The sequence below is a fragment of the Pongo pygmaeus genome, chromosome 21, assembly GCF_028885625.2.
Source record: "Pongo pygmaeus isolate AG05252 chromosome 21, NHGRI_mPonPyg2-v2.0_pri, whole genome shotgun sequence".
In the NCBI taxonomy this organism is placed as follows: domain Eukaryota; kingdom Metazoa; phylum Chordata; class Mammalia; order Primates; family Hominidae; genus Pongo; species Pongo pygmaeus.
In genome coordinates, this window is record NC_072394.2 from 42,239,974 (window position 1) to 42,261,450 (window position 21,477).

General features: G+C 37.6%; 1 long non-coding RNA gene across 2 annotated transcripts in view; it reads right to left on the reverse strand.

Annotated features, from left to right (window-relative positions):
* Positions 1 to 18,480: 18,480 nt before the first annotated feature.
* Positions 18,481 to 21,477, reverse strand: part of LOC134738914 (uncharacterized) — a 75,940-nt gene continuing 72,943 nt past the window's right edge. For both annotated transcript variants that reach the window (XR_010125195.1, XR_010125194.1), the window contains exons 6-7: positions 20,076 to 20,212; positions 18,481 to 19,204 (exon numbers count right to left, since the gene is read on the reverse strand). This is a non-coding gene — a long non-coding RNA (uncharacterized LOC134738914). The remainder of the gene's footprint in view (positions 19,205 to 20,075; positions 20,213 to 21,477) is intronic.

Consider the following 21,477-nt stretch of genomic DNA (forward strand, 5'->3'; position numbering starts at 1 on the left):
ATGTCAGTGATTCTGGCTGATGGATCTAAAATAGCAAGTAAATCGTGCAGTGGTTCAAATGCTGGATAAAAGAGCTTATCTGCAGCTGGGCACGGTGGCTCACGCCTGCAATCCTAACACTTTGAGAAATTGAAATGGGTGAATCATTTGAGCCCAGGAGTTTGAGACCAGCCTGGGCAACGTGGCAAAACCCCATCTCCACACACACACACAAAAAAAACAAAAAAATTATCCGGGCTTGGTGGCTCATGACTGTAGTCCCAGCTACTTGGGAGGCTGAGATGGCAGGATCGCCTGAGCTCGGGGAGGTCGAGGCTGCAGTGAGCTGAGATCATGCCACTGAACTTCAGCATGGGTGACACAGCGAGACCCTCTCTCAAAAGAAAAAAAAAAGAGAGCTTATCTGCAATATCTCCCAGCTCTCCTCACAACATATATGCTTAACAGAAGCTTGGCATTTTACCTCCTGAATGCCCAGGATACTATGCATACATTTCCCTCCCTGCTGGTAGGTGTTTCTCTGGGAAGAGGAAAACCACAGCACTTTGCCGAGGAAGATTAGAATCAGCATGGGGAAAATTCTGAATTGGGAACAGAGGGCTCAGACTGAGTGTGGGATAGGGGGATTCAAAGACAAGGACGGACCAGGAAGGTCATGCATTCAGGCCTGAGACTCATTTCATCAACCTTAGGTACAGGGTGTGTGCGCATATAACTACACATAAATCCAGGTTAAGGAGAGACAGACAAATTTTCCAACACTTGTAGGCACAAATCAGTTCATTTATTTATTCATCTATAGAACAAACATTTATTGAGTACTTTCGATGAGCTAGGCTCTGTGTCCACAGATTTCTCATCTTAGTCTGCTTCTCAAAGCTTTATTAGGCCTTCCATGGGTGCAGCTATATGCCGGCCTCAGGAAACCTATCTTTCTGAAAATTACATTTTTTTTTTATTTCAAAGGAAAGGAGAAGCTAGTTTCTGAGGGACACAAGAAAATCAAAGAAACCAGAGCAAAGTGCAGGATACCATATTCCTAATAGCAGGAAGAAAACAGGGTCCTGTTTTACCTTAGTGACCCCTAATTCCTCAGGGTGGAGCAAATGCAGAAGGGCTCCAGGGCCATCTGCATCTGCGATTTTCATTATTGCATCCTCTCTGTCTCTTCCGTCCTGTATATACCAGTAATTAAACTGACAATGAGAAATGCACATCTAGGTGTCAGGATAGAGTGAGTGGGGCCATGGTGGACATTGTTGGAAGGGACAGAATGGTTGTGCTCTGCCATGAGTGGACAACCATCACTAAAATGGACAGTTGTTGTACCAAAAAAGAACCATAGACAGAGACCATAGACAGAAAGGACACATACTCCCTTGGGAAATATGTACTGCAGCAAAGAAGGGTCACTTATTGCTATAAATTTCCCTCTACGTACTGCTTTAGTAGTATCTCACAAATGCAAATTTTAATGTATTGTTTTCCTTTTCATTTAGTTCAAAGTACTTTATTTTGATTTCTCCTTTGACCCAGAACTTATCTAGAGGTATGTTATTTGTGTTCAGATATTTCTGTTTTTCATTTTAATTTGATTTTACCATGGTCAAAGAACATATTTTTCACAACTTTAAAATTTTAGCCCGGGCACGGTGGCTCACGCCTGTAATCCCAACACTTTGGGAGGCTGAGGTGGGTGGTTCATGAGGTCAGGTGTTCAAGACCAGCCAGATCAACATGATGAAACCCTGTCTGTACTAAAAATATAAAAATTAGCCAGGTGTGGTGGCGTGTACCTGTAATCCTAGCTACTCAGGATTGTGTGAGGCAGGAGGCTGAGGCAGGAGAGTCGCTTGAACCTGGGAGGCAGAGGTTGCAGTGAGCTGAGATCGTGCCATTGCACTCCAGCCTGGGCAACAGAGGGAGATTCCATCTCAAAAAAAAAAAAAAAATTGAAAATGTGTTAATTTAATTTAATAATTTGAAGACTTGTTTCATGGGCCAGAATATGGTTTATCTTGGTAAATATTCTGTGTTCACTTGAAAAGCATTTGTATTCTGTTGTTGGGTGGAATGTTCTCTAAACATCAATTCAGTCAAGTAGTTTATTGTGTATTATTCACTGTTCTCTGCATTTACTGATTTTCTATCAACCTCTTTATCAGTTATTGAGAAAGAGGTATTGAAATCTCTAGGTTTCCAAATGTAATTGCTGATTTGTCTATTTCTTCTTGTTATTTAGTCAGCTCTTTTTTATTTTTTTTCTTTTTTTCCAGAGACAAAGTCTCACTCTGTCACCCAGGCTGGAGTGCAGTGGTGCGACCTCGACTCACTGCAACCTCAGTCTCCCTGGTTCAAGTGATTCTCTTGCCTCAGCCTCTGAAGTAGCTGGGATTACAGACTTAATCCGCCATGCCCAGCTAATTTTGTAATTTTAGTAGATACAGAGTTTCACCATGTTGGCCAGGCTGGTTTTGAACTCCTGACCTCAAGTGATCCACCCACCTCAGCCTCCCAAAGTTCTGGGATTACAGGTGTGAGCCACTGCATCCAGCCTATTTAGTCAGTTTCTGATTTTTGTGTTTGAAGCTTTGTTTTTGGGCATGTGATATGATTTGGCTGTGTCCCCACCCAAATCTCAACTTCAATTGTATCTCCCAGAATTCCCACCTGCTGTGGGAGGGACCCAGGAGGAGGTAATTGAATCATGGGGGCTGGTCTTTCCCATGGTATTCTCATGATAGTGAATAATTCTCACGAGATCTAATGGGTTTATCAGGGGTTTCTGCTTTTGCTTCTTCCTCATTTTCTCTTGCTATTACCATTTAAGAAGTGCCTTTCACCTCCTACATGATTCTGAGGCCTCCCCAGCCATGTGGAACTGTAAGTCCAATTAAACCTCTTTTTCTTCCCAGTCTCAGGTATGTCTTTGCCATCAGCATAAAAACAGACTAATATAGCATGTAAATGTTTGGGATTGTTATGTCTCTTATGAATTTACATCTTTATCATTATAAAACAATTTTTTTCTATCCTTGGTAAAATTTCTTGCTCTGAAATTTAGTCTGATATTAATATAATCATTGCAGAATTTTTTACAAATGGACTTTATTGTTTTAGAACACTTTTTATATTTACAGAAAATTTGAGAAGATAATACAGAAAGCTCTTATATACTTCAAGCTATGGGATGAATTATGTTCAACAAAGAAGGTATGTTGAAGTTTTAACCTCCTCAAAATGTGACTTCATTTGAAAATAGTGTAATTGTAGACAACTATTCTTATTTTCAAATAACACTAAACCACTTCAAGGATAATGCAGGTATCTTAAACAGAGTATTGTCACTTCTTCCCTCCAGTTCCTTATAAAATGGTTGTCATTCATTTCATTTGTCTATATGCTATAATTATTCAATACATATTACTATTTTTCTTTTTTTTTAGCTTTGTTTACTAGTTAGTTTTCTTTATTTTTTTAAAAATTTATTTATTATTATACTTTAGGTTTTAGGGTACATGTGCGCAATGTGCAGGTTAGTTACATATGTATACATGTGCCATGCTGGTGCGCTGCACCCACTAACTCGTCATCTAGCATTAGGTATATTTCCCAATGCTATCCCTCCCCCCTCACCCCACCCCACAACAGTCCCCAGAGTGTGATGTTCCCCTTCCTGTGTCCATGTGTTCTCATTGTTCAATTCCCACCTATGAGTGAGAATATGCGGTGTTTGGTTTTTTGTTCTTGCGATAGTTTACTGAGAATGATGATTTCCAATTTCATCCATGTCCCTACAAAGGACATGAACTCCCTAAACCAACAAAGATCAAATCATATTACTATTTTTCTTCTTTTTTTTTCTTTTATTATTATTATTATTATTATTATACTTTAGGTTTTATGGTACATGTGCGCAATGTGCAGGTTAGTTACATATGTATACATGTGCCATGCTGGTGTGCTATTTTTCTTTTTCTTCTTAACAAATTGTTAACTTCGAGATCAATTAAGAATATAAAAAATAAAAGATTTAATTTTGTCTTCATTCCTTCTTCCTGGATGCTTTTCTTTTCTAAGGTAAATCCAAAATTCTGACCTATCATTTTTCTTCTCTTTCAAGAACTGCTTTTAATATTTCTTGCAAAGAAGGTCTTTGACTAAATTGCCTCAGTTTTTGTATGTTTAAGAAAGTCTTTATTTCTTCTTCATTTTTTATTTTACTCAGGTAAAATTTATATAACATAAAATTAACCATTTTAAAATGAACTGTTCAATGGCATTTAGTACACTCACAATGTTGTACAACTATCACCTCTATTCAGTTCAAAAATTTCACCCTAAAAGAAAATGCTGTGCTTATTCAGCTGTTGCACCTCATTTCTCTATCTTTCTAAGCCCTAAAAACTACCAATCAGGGTCTGTCTCTATGGATTTACTACATCACATATTTTATATAAATGGAGTTATACAATATATAGTCTTTTTTGCCTGTGCTTCCTTTGGTAGGCATAATATTGTTAAGGCACACCCATATTGTAGCATGTATCAGTGCTTCATTTCTTTTCCTGGTTAAATAATATTTTATTGTATGTACATATTATAATTTGCCCATTTATTCATTTATGGGCATTTGGGTTATTCCCACCTTTTGACTATTGCAAATAGTGCTGATCTGAACATGTGTGTACAGTGTACATGTGTTTGTTTGAGTATGTTTTTAATTTTTTTGATATATACCTATGAGTGGAACTTTGAATAATGTGGAAAGCCTATGTTTAACTTGTTGAAGAACTTCACCTTAACATTTGAAAATAAATTTCACTTGATATAGAATTCTTGGTTGTTCTCTTACTTTTTATTTGGCACTTTTAATATTTCATTGTATTTTCTTCTTGCTTGCATAGTTTCTGATAAGAAATCTGCTGTAATTCTCATCCTTATTCCTTGAGGTAAGATGTTTCTTTTCCTCTGGATGTGCTCAAGATTTTCTCCCTGTGTTTGGTTTTCTACAGTTTGAATTTGATATATTTGAGTGTAGATTTTTGGCATTTTTCTTGCTTGGTACTCTTTGTGCTTTCTATATCTGAGATTTTGTGCCTGTCAATAATTTGGGGAATTTCTTTTTTTTTCTTTTTTTTAATTTTTTTTATTTTTTTATTTTATGGGTTTTTTTGTTTTGTTTTGTTTTCTTTTATTATTATTATTATTATTATTATTATACTTTAGGTTTTATGGTACATGTGTGCAATGTGCAGGTAAGTTACATATGTATACATGTGCCATACCGGTGCGCCGCACCCACTAACTCGTCATCTAGCATTAGGTATATCTCCCAATGCTATCCCTCCCCCCTCCCCCCACCCCACAACAGTCCCCAGGGTGTGATGTTCCCCTTCCTGTGTCCATGTGTCCTCCTTGTTCAATTCCCATCTATGAGTGAGAATATACGGTGTTTGGTTTTTTGTTCTTGCGATAGTTTACTGAGAATGATGATTTCCAATTTCATCCATGTCCCTACAAAGGACATGAACTCATCATTTTTTATGGCTGCATAGTATTCCATGGTGTATATGTGCCACATTTTCTTAATCCAGTCTATCATTGTTGGACATTTGGGTTGGTTCCAAGTCTTTGCTATTGTGAATAATGCCTCAATAAACATACGTGTGCATGTGTCTTTATAGCAGCATGATTTATTGTCCTTTGGGTATATACCCAGTAATGGGATGGCTGGGTCGAATGGAATTTCTAGTTCTAGATCCCTGAGGAATCGCCACACTGACTTCCACAAGGGTTGAACTAGTTTACAGTCCCACCAACAGTGTAAAAGTGTTCCTATTTCTCCACATCCTCTCCAGCACCTGTTGTTTCCTGACTTTTTAATGATTGCCAATCTAACTGGTGTGAGATGGTATCTCATTGTGGTTTTGATTTGCATTTCTCTGATGGCCAGTGATGGTGAGCATTTTTTCATGTGTTTTTTGGCTGCATAAATGTCTTCTTTTGAGAAGTGTCTGTTCATGTCCTTCACCCACTTTTTGATAGGGTTGTTTGTTTTTTTCTTGTAAATTTGTTGGAGTTCATTGTAGATTCTGGATATTTGTCCTTTGTCAGATGAGTAGGTTGCGAAAATTTTCTCCCATTTTGTAGGTTGCCTGTTCACTCTGATGGTAGTTTCTTTTGCCGTGCAGAAGCTCTTTAGTTTAATTAGATCCCATTTGTCAATTTTGGCTTTTGTTGCCATTGCTTTTGTTGTTTTAGACATGAAGTCCTTGCCCGTGCCTATGTCCTGAATGGTAATGCCTAGGTTTTCTTCTAGGGTTTTTATGGTTTTAGTTGTAACATTTAAGTCTTTAATCCATCTTGAATAGATTTTTGTATAAGGTGTAAGGAAGGGATCCAGTTTCAGCTTTCTACATATGGCTAGCCAGTTTTCCCAGCACCATTTATTAAATAGGGCATCCTTTCCCCATTGCTTGTTTTTCTCAGGTTTGTCAAAGATCAGATAGTTGTAGATATGTGGCATTATTTCTGACGGCTCTGTTCTGTTCCATTGATCTATATCTCTGTTTTGGTACCAGTACCATGCTGTTTTGGTTACTGTAGCCTTGTAGTATAGTTTGAAGTCAGGTAGTGTGATGCCTCCAGCTTTGTTCTTTTGGCTTAGGATTGACTTGGCGATGCGGGCTCTTTTTTGGTTCCATATGAACTTTAAAGTAGTTTTTTCCAATTCTGTGAAGAAAGTCATTGGTAGCTTGATGGGGATGGCATTGAATCTGTAAATTACCTTGGGAAGGATGGCCATTTTCACGATATTGATTCTTCCTACCCATGAGCATGGAGTGTTCTTCCATTTGTTTGTAACCTCTTTTATTTCCTTGAGCAGTGGTTTGTAGTTCTCCTTGAAGAGGTCCTTCATATCCCTTATAAGTAAGTTGGATTCCTAGGCATTTTATTCTCTTTGAAGCAATTGTGAATGGGAGTTCACTCATGATTTGGCTCTCTGTTTGTCTGTTATTGATGTATAAGAATGCTTGTGAATTTTGTACATTGATTTTGTATCCTGAGACTTTGCTGAAGTTGCTTATCAGCTTAAGGAGATTTTGGGCTGAGAAAATGGGGTTTTCTAGATATACAATCATGTCATCTGCAAACAGGGACAATTTGACTTTCTCTTTTCCTAATTGAATACCCTTTATTTCCTTCTCCTGCCTAATTGCCCTGGCCAGAACTTCCAACACTATGTTGAATAGAAGTGGTGAGAGAGGGCATCCCTGTCTTGTGCCAGTTTTCAAAGGGAATGCTTCCAGTTTTTGCCCATTCAGTATGATATTGGCTGTGGGTTTGTCATAGATAGCTCTTATTATTTTGAGATATGTCCCATCAATACCTAATTTATTGAGAGTTTTTAGCATGAAGGGTTGTTGAATTTTGTCAAAGGCCTTTTCTGCATCTATTGACGTAATCATGTAGTTTTTGTCTTTGGTTCTGTTTATATGCTGGATTACATTTATTGATTTGCGTATATTGAACCAGCCTTGCATCCCAGGGATGAAGCCCACTTGATCATGGTGGATAAGCTCTTTGATGTGCTGCTGGATTCAGTTTGCCAGTATTTTATTGAGGATTTTTGCATCAATGTTCATCAAGGATATTGGTCTAAAATTCTCTTTTTTGGTTGTGTCTCTGCCAGGCTTTGGTACCAGGATGATGCTGGCCTCATAAAATGAGTTATGGAGGATTCCCTCTTTTTCTATTGATTGGAATAGTTTCAGAAGGAATGGTACCAGTTCCTCCTTGTACCTCTGGTAGAATTTGGCTGTGAACCCATCTGGTCCTGGACTCTTTTTGGTTGGTAAGCTATTGATTATTGCCACAATTTCAGCTCCTGTTATTGGTCTATTCAGAGATTCAACTTCTTCCTGGTTTAGTCTTGAGAGGGTGTATGTGTTGAGGAATTTATCCATTTCTTCTAGATTTTCTAGTTTATTTGCGTAGAGGTGTTTGTAGTATTCTCTGATGGTAGTTTGTATTTCTTTGGGATCAGTGGTGATATCCCCTTTATCATCTTTTATTGCATCTATTTGATTCTTCTCTCTTTTTTTCTTTATTAATCTTGCTAGCAGTCTATCAATTTTGTTGATCCTTTCAAAAAACCAGCTCCTGGATTCATTAATTTTTTGAAGGGATTTTTGTGTCTCTATTTCCTTCAGTTCTGCTCTGATTTTAGTTATTATTTCTTGCCTTCTACTAGCTTTTGAATGTGTTTGCTCTTGCTTTTCTAGTTCTTTTAATTGTGATGTTAGGGTGTCAATTTTGGATCTTTCCTGCTTTCTCTTGTGGGCATTTCATGCTATAAATTTCCCTCTACAGACTGCTTTGAATGCATCCCAGAGATTCTGGTATGTTATGTCTTGGTTCTCGTTGGTTTCAAAGGACATCTTTATTCCTGCCTTCATTTCGTTATGTACCCAGTAGTCATTCAGGAGCAGGTTGTTCAGTTTCCATGTAGTTGAGCGGTTTTGAGTGAGATTCTTAATCCTGAGTTCTAGCTTGATTGCACTGTGATCTGAGAGATAGTTTGTTATAATTTCTGTTCTTTTACATTTATTGAGGAGAGCTTTACTTCCAAGTATGTGGTCAATTTTGGAATAAGTGTGGTGTGGTGCTGAAAAAAATGTATATTCTGTTGATTTGGGGTGGAGAGTTCTGCAGATGTCTATTAGGTCCGCTTGGTGCAGAGCTGAGTTCAATTCCTGGGTATCCCTGTTGACTTTCTGTCTCGTTGATCTGTCTAGTGTTGACAGTGGGGTGTGAAAGTCTCCCATTATTAATGTGTGGGAGTCTAAGTCTCTTTGTAGGTCACTCAGGACTTGCTTTATGAATCTGGGTGCTCTTGTGTTGGGTGCATATATATTTAGGATAGTTAGCTCTTCTTGTTGAATTAATCCCTTTACCATTATGTAATGGCCTTCTTTGTCTCTTTTGATCTTTGTTGGTTTAAAGTCTGTTTTATCAGAGACTAGGATTGCAACCCCTGCCTTTTTTTGTTTTCCATTTGCTTGGTAGATCTTCCTCCATCCTTTCATTTTCAGCCTATGTGTGTCTCTGCATGTGAGATGGGTTTCCTGAATACAGCACACTGATGGGTCTTGAGTCTTTATCCAATTTGCCAGTCTGTGTCTTTTAATTGGAGCATTTAGTCCATTTACATTTAAAGTTAATATTGTTATGTGTGAATTTAATCCTGTCATTATGATGTTAGCTGGTTATTTTGCTCGTTAGTTGATGCAGTCTCTTCCTAGTCTCGATGGTCTTTACATTTTGGCATGATTTTGCAGTGGCTGGTACCAGTTGTGCCTTTCTATGTTTAGTGCTTCCTTCAGGAGCTCTTTTAGGGCAGGCCTGGTGGTGACAAAATCTCTCGGCATTTGCTTGTCTGTAAAGTATTTTATTTCTTCTTCACCTGTGAAGGTTAGTTTGGCTGGATATGAAATTCTGGGTTGAAAATTCTTTTCTTTAAGAATGTTGAATATTGGCCCCCACTCTCTTCTGGCTTGTAGGGTTTCTGCCAAGAGATCCGCTGTTAGTCTGATGGGCTTCCCTTTGTGGGTAACCTGACCTTTCTCTCTGGCTGCCCTTAACATTTTTTCCTTCATTTCAACTTTGGTGAATCTGACAATTATGTGTCTTGGAGTTGCTCTTCTCGAGGAGTATCTTTGTGGCGTTCTCTGTATTTCCTGAATCTGAATGTTGGCCTGCCTTGCTAGATTGGGGAAGTTCTCCTGGATAATATCCTGCAGAGTGTTTTCCAACTTGCTTCCATTCTCCCCGTCACTTTCAGGTACACCAATCAGACGTAGATTTGGTCTTTTCACATAGTCCCACATTTCTTGGAGGCTTTGCTTGTTTTTTTTTATTCTTTTTTCTCTAAAGTTCCCTTCTCGCTTCATTTCATTCATTTCCTCTTCCAGGGCTGATATCCTTTCTTCCATTTGATCGCATCAGCTCCTGAGGCTTCTGCATTCTTCACGTAGTTCTCGAGCCTTGGTTTTCAGCTCCATCAGCTCCTTTAAGCACTTCTCTGTATTGGTTATTCTAGTTATACATTCTTCTAAATTTTTTTCAGAGTTTTCAACTTCTTTGCCTTTGGTTTGAATATCCTCCCATAGCTTGGAGTAATTTGATCGTCTGAAGCCTTCTTCTCTCAGCTCGTCAAAGTCATTCTCCGTCCAGCTTTGTTCCGTTGCTGGTGAGGAACTGCGTTCCTTTGGAGGAGGAGAGGCGCTCTGCTTTTTAGAGTTTCCAGTTTTTCTGCTCTGTTTTTTCCCCATCTTTGTGGTTTTATCTACTTTTGGTCTTTGATGATGGTGATGTACAGATGGGTTTTTGGTGTGGATGTCCTTTCTATTAGTTTTCCTTCTAACAGACACCCTCAGCTGCAGGTCTGTTGGAGTACCTGGCCGGCTGTGTGAGGTGTCAGTCTGCCCCTGCTGGGTGGTGCCTCCCAGTTAGGCTGCTCGGGGGTGAGGTGTCAGGGACCCACTTGAGGAGGCAGTCTGCCCCTTCTCAGATCTCCAGCTGCATGCTGGGAGAACCACTGCTCTCCTCAAAGCTGTCAGACAGGGACATTTAAGTCTGGAGAGGTTACTGCTGTCTTTTTGTTTGTCTGTGTCCTGCCCCCAGAGGTGGAGCCTACAGAGGCAGGCAGGCCTCCTTGAGCTGTGGTGGGCTCCACCCAGTTCAAGCTTCCTGGCTGCTTTGTTTACCTAAGAGAGCCTGGGCAATGGCGGGCGCCCCTCCCCCACCTTGCTTCCGACTTGCTGTTTGATCTCAGACTGCTGTGCTAGCAATCAGGGAGACTCCGTGGGCGTAGGACCCTCTGAGCCAGGTGCGGGCTATACTCTCCTGGGGCACCGTTTCCTATGCCCGTTGGAAAAGCACAGTATTCGGGTGGGAGTGGCCCGATTTTCCAGGTGCCGTCTGTCACCCCTGGAAAGGGAACTCCCTGACCCCTTGCGCTTCCCGAGTGAGGCAATGCCTCGCCCCTGCTTCGGCTGGCGCATGGTGCACTCACCCACTGACCTGTGCCCACTGTCTGGCACTCCCCAGTGAGATGAACAGGGTACCTCAGATGGAAATGCAGAAATCACCCGTCTTCTGCGTTGCTCACGCTGGGAGCTGTAGACTGGAGCTGTTCCTATTCGGCCATCTTGGCTCCTCCTGCCAATTTGGGGAATTTCTTAGCCATTATTCAAATAGTTATTCTGTTTCATTATCCCTTTTATTCTGGCATACCAATAACACATATGTCACACCTTTTGGAATGCCCCACTGTTCTTGGCTATTTTGTACTTTTTTAATTTTTCATTCTTTTTTCATTTCATTTTGAGAAGTTTCTATTGATGTGTATTTAAGCTCTTCTGATTTTTTTACTTGATTTTGTCTAGTCTACTGATGAGTCTATTCTTCACTTCTGTTATAGTGTTTTTGTTTCCTTTTTGATCTTTCTTAGAATTTCCATCTCTGTACTTGCTTATATTACCCATCTGTTCTTACATCTTGTCTACTTTTTCCCTTAAAGCATTTAACATATTAATTATAATTATTTAAAATTATCTGCCTGATAATTACAAAATCTATGTTATATTTAATTCTGATTCTGATGCTTGTTTGTCTCTTCAGTTTTTTTTTTTGCCTTTTAGCATGCCATGTATACTTTTGTTGAAAATTAAACACGACTTATTGAGTAATAGGAACTAAGGTAAAAGGGCTTTTGTGTACATTGTTGTGGAAATTGAGCTAGGCATTGGCTCTGTTTAATGTTTTCTTTATCTATGGGTATTGAAGATTTCAATTTCCTCTGGTGTCCTTGATTTTCTTTTCCTTTTTTGTGTTTCAGTTTTCCTAAAAACTCCTTTTTAATAGTCTGTGTCTTGCAGTTCTTTTAACTGTAATTCACTGTTATTATATGAAAGCTTTGATGACAGGGTGGTAAGGTATACACGTTCTACAATGCTATGATTAAGCCTCAGTCTTTTTGTGGGCTTCTGTCTCTGATCTGTGACCATCCTAAGTGTATCTCGGTGTTTTTTCCCATATTAGGTAGATATGAAGGGTAGATGGTGGAGAATTGAGACATTTCCCTTACTGCACAGTGGATAAGGCTTTAGTAAAGTCTTTTCTCTTGCCAAGTAGACTTGTCTTATGGAGAATGCTCTGGGCATATTTCAAAGTAGTTACTTTATCCTTCCTTCTGCCAGAAATGTAAGGCTTTTCTCTTGCCTCTTTACTGTGAGAAATGGGTAGGTTTTCTGTTGTTTTCAGGAGGTAAAAACCCAAGGAAGAGTAGAGGCTTCCCTAAGACTGTGGTTTCTAGGAATTCTTCACTCTCCAGCTACTTCACACTAAGACTCCAGCAATTCATTAAAATTATGATTTAGCATTACTATCAGCTAATGGCTCCAGTTACTTCTGCTCCAACTAAGCTAGTCATGGCTGCAGAACCATGTAGTTTCTTATCTTTCTAGATTTCTTGGTGGTACTTTGCCCTGTGACCTCAATTCTCTGATGGACTCAGAAAAAGTCATGATTTTTGGTTTGTTCAGGTTTTTTTTTTCTTGTACGAATAGAAGTGATAACCTTCAAGACCTTTACATGTCAGAGCTAAAAGCCAATATTTACTTCACTGGTGTTAGTATAATATATCTTTTCCCATCATTTAACTTTTAGTCTATTTGCATCTTTATATTCCAATTTTTTTGTAGGTAACATTTAGTTAGGTTTTGTTATTTTATCCAATCTGACAATCTCAGCCTTTTAATTTGAGTGTTTAGGTCATTTACATTTAATATATTTATTAATATGGTTCAGTTTAAATCTGTTATCTTTCTCTTTGGTTTCTGTCTGACTAATTTCTTCTCCTGTTTTTTTCTTCTACCCTCTGTTTAAATTGAGTACTTTCTGTGATTCCATTTTATATTCTTTAGCTCTTATCTATTATTACATTTTACTGGTTGCTTTAAAGTTTATAGTTTACAATATATATTCTTAACTTACTACAGTTTACCTTCAAGTGATATTATATACTTTGTATGCATTATAAGAACCTTAAAATAGTATACTTCTATTTCTATTTCATTTCTCTGGGCTTTTATTTTTATTTATTTTATTTTATTTCATTTTATTTATTTTATTTTATTTTATTGATTTTAATTTTATTTTATTTATTTTATTTTATTTTAGAGACAGAGTTTCACTCTGTCTCCAGGGCTGGAGTACAGTGGCATGATCTCAGCTCACTGCAACCTCTGCCTCCCAGGTTCAAGCAATTCTCCTGCCTCAGCCTCCCAAGTAGCTGAGATTACAGGCACCCACCACTACACCCAGCTTTTTTTTTGTATTTTTAGTAGAGACGGGGTTTCACCATGTTGGTAAGGCTGGTCTCGAACTCCTGACCTTGTGATACGCCCACCTCCGCCTACTAAAGTGCTGGGAATACAGGAGTGAGCCACTGATTCTTCTCTGGGCTTTTTTGTTACTCTGGTAATACCTTTTAGTTTTATATATGTTATAAAGTATGCATCACATATTTATTATTTTGTTTAAACAGCCAATTGCATCTTGAAGGATTTAAACAATAACAAAATCTTACATATTTATCCACAGACTTAATATTTCTTGCCCTATTTATTTATTTGTTTAAAACATGTGTATTAGGCAGAAGAATAGTCTTTTACCTCCATGATGTCAATGTCATAATTTCCAGACCCTTTGAATATGTTAACATATATAACGAGATTTTGCAGATGTGATCAAAGTTAAGGACCTTGTAACAGGAGCTTATCCTGGATTATTCAGAAGCCCCTCACCTAATCACGTAATTCTCTAAAAGGAAAGAAACTTTCCTGGCTGAAGTCAGAGGCTGAGGTCAGAGGAAGATGTGACTATAGAAGAATGATCATAGGATTGCAATATTGCTGGTCTTGAAGACAGAGGAAGGATGTGGGTTACATCTAGAAACTGGAAAAGGTAAGGAAACAGATTCTCCTCCAGTACCTTCAAAAAGAAACACAACTTTGCCAATATCTTGATTTTTAGCCTAGTGCTCTCTGTGTCAGACTTATGATCTATAGAACTATACAATAATAAATTTGTTTTTTTAAGCCACCAAGTTTATGGTAACTTTAACAAGTTACCATAGAGTAGCAATAGAAAACTAATACATGATGTATCATCAGTGAGAATACCATCACCCCCAAGAGGATGAAATTGGTTCTTGGATGCCAACATACTTTTTTATGTATAAATATTACTTTTTGTGTGTAAAGCATGAATATGCATGCAGTACATAAATAGATATACAGTGTATCTGTGGCATTAAGACTTTATGAGTTGGTACTTAGGGAAAAAAGTCTAAAAAGACTCCTTAGGGGATGATAATAAGAAACACTTGAGAAACACTGGTTCAGATGCATATTTTCATCTGTATTATTTTACTTCAGCCTGAAGTATTTCCTTTATTGTGTCTTGTGGTGTAACTTTACCATCTGTAGGTGATAAATTATTTCGGTGTTTCTATGTCTGAAAAAAACTTTGCTTTCATATTTGAAAAATACTCTTGCTGGGTATAGAATTCTACATTGACAGTTTTTACCCCTTTTATTACTTTAAAAGATTGTTGCACTGTCTTTTGTTTTGCTGGTTTCTGACATAAAGTTCACTGTTATCTCTAAACTTGCTCTTCTGTGTTTAACATGTCCTTTTTCTTTGTCTATTTTAAAAGTTTGTACTCATCACTTGTTTTGAGAAATCTGATTATGCTGTGCTTTGGGTTAGTTTTCTATGTTTGGTGTTTATAGGGCTTTTCAAATCTACATATTTATAGTTTTAATCTAACTTGGAAACATTTGGGCAACTGTGTCCTCAATTTTTGTTTTCTTCTCCTCTTTTGGGTATTCCAATTTAGTGTATATTAGATCTCTTAAAATCATCCTATAGATCACTAATGCTTTTCTTCATTTCTTTTTTACTTTTTAAAAGTATTTGATTTTGCATCATTTCTATTACCATGTCTTCAAGTTTACTAATGTTTCTTCCAGTTATATCTAAGCTACATACATTATAGATCTTTCTCTCAAACATTTTAGATTTTACCAATAATATTTTGGTTTATATTTATATTTGTCCTGTGTCTACTTGATTTTTAAACATATGAGAAAAATTATAACATCCAATGTCCTTGCTTACTAATTTTAATATCTGTGCTGATACTGGGAAGTTTTAATTTATTGATTTTTTTCTTATTATTTTAGTTTTTGTTTGCATACCTGGTAATTCTTGATTGTGTACCAGATATTGTGAAGTTTGCATTTTTGGATGTTTGATGCTTGCATGTGTGTGTGTGTGCATGTTCTTAACATTTGTTCTGAATAAGGTTACTTGAAAACTGGTTCTGTAGAATTTTGTGTTTTAAGATTTGTTAGGGGAGACCAGAACATTGTTTATTCTAGGACTAATCTTTGTCTAGTACTGACACAAGAACCTATGTTGAGAAAAATATGAGCATTTCTTTGAATTCATTAAGAAAGTGTGTTATAATTGATCAGCTGTGTCAATCATGGAGAGCAGATGGAAGAGGTAGCACATGTACCCATTATCTGCACCCTATATTATGTATATTTGTGTAATAAAGAACCAAGAATGATTACCCTGGAATTTTCCCAAGATACTGAGATACTCCAAGTAGGGGGGCATCAGGGAAGATGACTGAGATTATTACTCACATTTTAAAATAAGTAAGGTCAAAGAGGCTAAATGCCTTTTTAAATTCAATGAGACTTCAATGCAAGAACCAAGATTTGAATTCCATTTAACCCCATTTTTAAATAGCCAATTTAATTGGAGAGATGGCAGCAAAATGACAGACAATGAAAGTGATACTGGGGCTTCACAAGACTATTTCACTGTCCCTTAACTACATTATGTAAGTTGCTGTGTCATCTACCCATTCTAGGTGAGGACCACACGTGGAAAAGGGAGGCTGAGAATGTAAGACATCAGCAGAGTGTGGATCTGATAGCTGTGTTGGAACTAATGGAAGATAGATGGTTTGAGAAGTAAGGAGATGGCTGGGCACTGCTGGGAATGTTTTGAAGGCACATCTGGGCTAAACAGAGAGTATCATGAATGATTAGCAGTATTTGCTTTGAGCTTGGTCGAATGAAGGTAAGGGAGTGTAAATGAAGGCCATTATGTTAACAACCTAGGCTTCTTTTCACAAGATCATGACAAAGACCTTGGTGGATAAAATTGTGCTAGTTATATTACTTTTTTGTTTATTTGTAGTTAGTTTGAAATTTCCTAGTTGAAACCATTTCCCCTTATTCTGAATATTTTTCATGAGACTATTGATGTCATTCTTCCACTCCCTTGCAGCAGGTGGACAGATAACCACAGAACCCACCAAAATTCTTCTCTGGAAATGATGCATATATATATGCAGACACATAAAAATATTTATATAGAGATATATATATCTTTTCTATATATAATACATATATTTTATTGATAAAAATATTTTATCTATGGAAATATACACTTTTCTCTATATTTATTAATATTTAATTTATATTTATATAATATATGTTATAAATATATAAGAATATATAGAGAAATATATATAGAATATATATAGAGAAAATACATATTTTCTATTTTCTATATATATTCTTTACATATTATATATAGAAAATATATATATTATATAGAAAATATATATTATATTATATAGAAAATATATATTATATCAATATATATATTATCTATATATTTATTATCTATATATTTCTACATGTATTCTATATATTTATATATAAATATATATATTTATATTCTATATATTCTATATATTCTATATATTTCTACATGTATTCTATATATTTCTATATAATATATAATTATATGTATATTATATATAATATATAAATTATATATAATATAGAAATTATATATATTATGTATTATATATAACATATTATTATATATAATTATATATAATTATATATAATTATATATATAATTATATATAACATATTATTATATATAATTATATATAATTATATATAATTATATATAATTATATATATAATTATATATAACATATTATTATATATAATTATATATAATTATATAATATATACTATAATATATTTTATAGAAATATATAGATTATATATAGAATATATAGATTATATATTAAAATACATAATGTATATTCAAATACTTTGTTTTTATATATAAAGTACTTTTATATAACAAAGTATTTCTATAAAAATGAATATTTTATATATTTCTATATATCTGTATATTTCTATGTCTAGCATAGAAATATATATATTATTAAAAATATGTAATATATATTTTTATAGAAATACTTTGTTTTGGTTTGCTGAGCTATAAAAATATGTCGGGGGCTTACAGTGAGCATCTCTTCTAGCTTCATGGTGGAGAAAATGATGATGGTAAAGGGTCTGGACTGAGCCACACTTGAAAGATAACAAATATAGTTGAGAATCTCAATTGAGCCATTCCTGAAACTAACATGAACTTCCTTGTTATATAGGCCAAACAATTCCATTATGTTCTTAAACCAGTATCTCAGTTTGGTTTCCCCAGAAGCAGACCTTGAGACAGGGATGCAAGTGCAAGTTCTTTATCTTAGAGATAATACTAGGATATAATAGTATGAAAGGAGAGAAGCAAGACAAGGAACGGAAGACAGTCACTAAAAGCCTTCTTATCCAGGAAGTAACCATGATACATAATTGGAGCGTAATCTCTTTGGGAAACCTTAGGAGCCAGTATAAAAATGTGTCTGCAGATTATCCCACCTGTGGAGAGAGGGGCTGGGGGTATCTATGTACTATGCCCTTTAGTCGGTTATTGAGTTGTAATCCCAGGAGACATCAATTCCTGGAAGTTCTGGCTGCCTTGTGAGTGGGTGGCAGCATGGGCTCGTAGAACCAGAGGAAGCCCTCAGGCAACGAAATGCAGGGCTGGCCAATTTAAGTTGGGCTAGTGTGGACTGAGGTGAGGGTGAAGAGACTTGAGTGTCGTGAAGGCGAGGTCTGTCGCAGCTTCACTGAGTTGAATTTCCATCACCTGCAACAGAGAGTGCTGGGAGAATTCAGGGCCCCTCATGTGCTCTCAGACCTGGTCCATGCCACTATCCAGCTTTGTAGAGAAGGCAGCACTGTTTCCCTTTCTTGAAGGATCGCCCTGCCAGCTAGGTGGCATGTGTGTGCACCCCAAGATCTAGACAATGAGAATGGAACTCAGTAGCCTCTCCGAGGAGAAAGACAAACCCTTATGAAGATCAGATGAGGCTTTCATTGCAGGAGGCCTTATACTATTTACCCACTGACAACTTCTTTCTCATGAAAGTTTGTTTTCAGGGTTGTGCCCTGCCTAATGTGATTTGTTTATTTTTCTTGAGTGAGAACCAGCTTTGGCTTTTAGGATTTGGCCTCAGTTGTATTTCCCATTAGTCATTTTCCCTGCAATAAGTGTTGCTGGCTGTAAAGTTGGAGTCCTTTTAGCACAACTGGGAGGGGCTTGAGGCTCCCAAATATTGGCCTTTTTCTAGAGGAAGCAAAAAGAATAGCATGAGGTAAAGGAGGGTGTCTGAAGTCAGTAACTATAGTTTTGATATGCTTAGATTTTACCCCTACATCTTGTTCTTTACCCACCCAAATCTTTGACACTAGAACATGAGAAGCAAAATAAGGCTGGCAGGCAGGAAGTGATGGTGGTACAAAATTAGGCTGGAGTGATGGGCAGGAACCATCTCCCTTAGTTCTAAGATCAACCCGAGGAAGGTCATGTCCTCAAGGAAGGATAGATCATTCCCACATTCAAACTGTAAACACCATCATCTCATTTTTTATAAGGGCTTTCTTATGAGCTCCTGAAGTTGAGCGTTAACTGGTAAATGTGATCGTGGACCACATTCCCCCTCCTCTCTTGCCCCAGACCCTGCCAACACTACAATCTTCATCAGATCACACCCAATCAGAGAACACTTAGTGTAGATACTAAGAGTTGGGGGTGCATTGTTCAAAAGCTCTGATCTTTGGTAAAGTTCACTCATTAAGTCTGTCTTTGTAAGCATCTGATCCATTCCAGGGACCGTTTTAGACACCTGCAATAAAGTGATGAACAAGAAAGACAGTCTCAGTCCTCAAGAAACTTCTATTCTGATTAGATAGGCAGAAGACAAGAAAGACATTAATTCAATAGTTATGCAACATCTCTGTGCCTTAGTTTCCACCAACATATGTGAAATGGAGTCAATAAAAACACTCGCCTTGTGTTGTAAGAGTCAGATGACCTAAGATGGAATTGATGGAAGAGACCCCAGCTTATTGATCATTGCTCCCTGTGTATCTATTCTTTGGTAGAGGCTGAATTCTAAAGGTTTTGGTCAGCAAAGCCCTAAATTTGAACATGCTTGAATCAGATGAATTCTGCAAGGGACTGGCACAGAATAGGGAACCCTTCTTGTGCTCTGGACACAAACCCTAAGCCAGGTGTACCTGGACATCATTTTCTAGGATGCACAAAGGGTCTTCATTCATTAATGCCTTGCACATGTCAGAAGGGAAGAGAGGCTTTGGGCCTCAGCCTTGCCATTCAGACCCAGCTCCTTACTGGTACAACCCTTCCATATCCCTTACTTCCAGGGCCTGGGAGCATGGTCTGCAATGCCCAGTCGTGTCTGGATGTGCCTCCAGGTTCAGACATTACTATGCCTGCTTTTTCTGGTTTTCATTTCCTTTTCTTGTGTGCTAGGCTTTTGAAATACATATTGCAGCCACTTGTTGCCCTGTTTTCTAAGCTGCCTTGAACTGCTGCCAGAGGCTGTTGCCAGAGGAGCTAATGACTAAGTCACTCTCCTTTTGGCCTCTGGCAGGACTGGAAATCCACTTGGGGATGGGGTAGCAAAGGCCCAGCCATCCTGAACCAATCAGGAAACCACAATAAAAGTGCCGACCAGGGAGTCAGTCACTCACCCTCAAAGCTCAGCGCTGAGCTCAGCATGGAGGTGTCCACCAGGCTGGGGATGCTCTAGTTTGCTTCTGCAGAACCACATCAGAAGCAGAGACTCAGGCACAAAGGGAGGACCTTCAGAGAAGCCTTGGGGGGTATCCTAGGGTCAGCAAGAAAGAGAAACTCACTGTGTTTCTGAGCCAGGAAAGACAGAGAACAGCAAAGAAACACCAGGCTGTAAGCCAAAGACGGCAAACCCAGGTGAAGTAGATTATGAATAACAATAATAAATAATAGTTAACAGCTATTTTGAACTTACTTCATGTAAGGTCTTATCCAAACACTTTTAAAGTCCTACCTCATTCAGTTCTTCCAATAACCCTATCAGATAGGCTCTATTATTTTTCTCACTTTCAGAATAGGAAACTGAGTCACAGACACATTTAGTTTGCAGTGTCCCAATGTTGTTCCAGTGATCCTCTCTTACAGGACAATTGCAATCCTCTTGGTTAGTAATCCTGATTTCAAAATGCATTTCCCAGGTGGTTTATTTGTTCAGGTATATCCAGCACTTGTACTGAGAGCTCAGGATAGAGAAGATAAGATAAGACAGTCCTGGTCTTTGTCTGGCTGATTCTGATGGCCACAGCATCTCCAGCCACCCATTTTGACCTGTTCTTGTTTTCACCTTTGCTTTCCATTATTTAGGGGGGTTTATAGTACAGTAAACTATTAGGTTGGTGCAAAAGTCATTGTGGTTTTTGCCTTTAATTTCAATGTCAAAAACCACAATGACTTTTGCAGCAATCTAATAGTTTCTATTTTCTGCCCATCTTCTACACCTTCATCTCTCTTGGATTTGCTGTCACCTAGAATGTGCCTCTTCCCTATCTACCAATTTTGCTCTTTTGAGTTCTGCCTGTCCTCCAAGTATCACCTACAGTTTCCAACGTTGCTGCCTTCATTAAGCTTTTCACAAGAAACCCAACCTCAGGTCTTCTCTCTCTCCTCTGAACTGAGGGGATGAACACTCTCTCCTCTGAACTGAGGGGATGAATACTTTGCAGCAAGTTTAGAGATTTTTACCTCATACTTCCTTGTGTTGTCCATTTCCTTTATAACTGAAGAGAAATGGTCGTATCTTATCACTCTTTCAGTTTCTTCCATATGCTATTATGGAGTAGTTAAAAATAGCTTATGGATTAAGGAAGTAATTTAACAAAATGGATATGGTGGGCAGCTTCTAAGAGGGCACTATGATCCCCACCTCCTGGTATTCATGTCATTGTGTAACCTTCTCCCCTTGAGTGTGGGCAGAACCTGTGACTTTCCTCTAGCCAATACAATACAGCAATACTTATGGGCTGCCACGTCTATGGTTAGGTTATGTAAGGTTGTGAGTTCCATCTTGTTAGTAGACTCTCA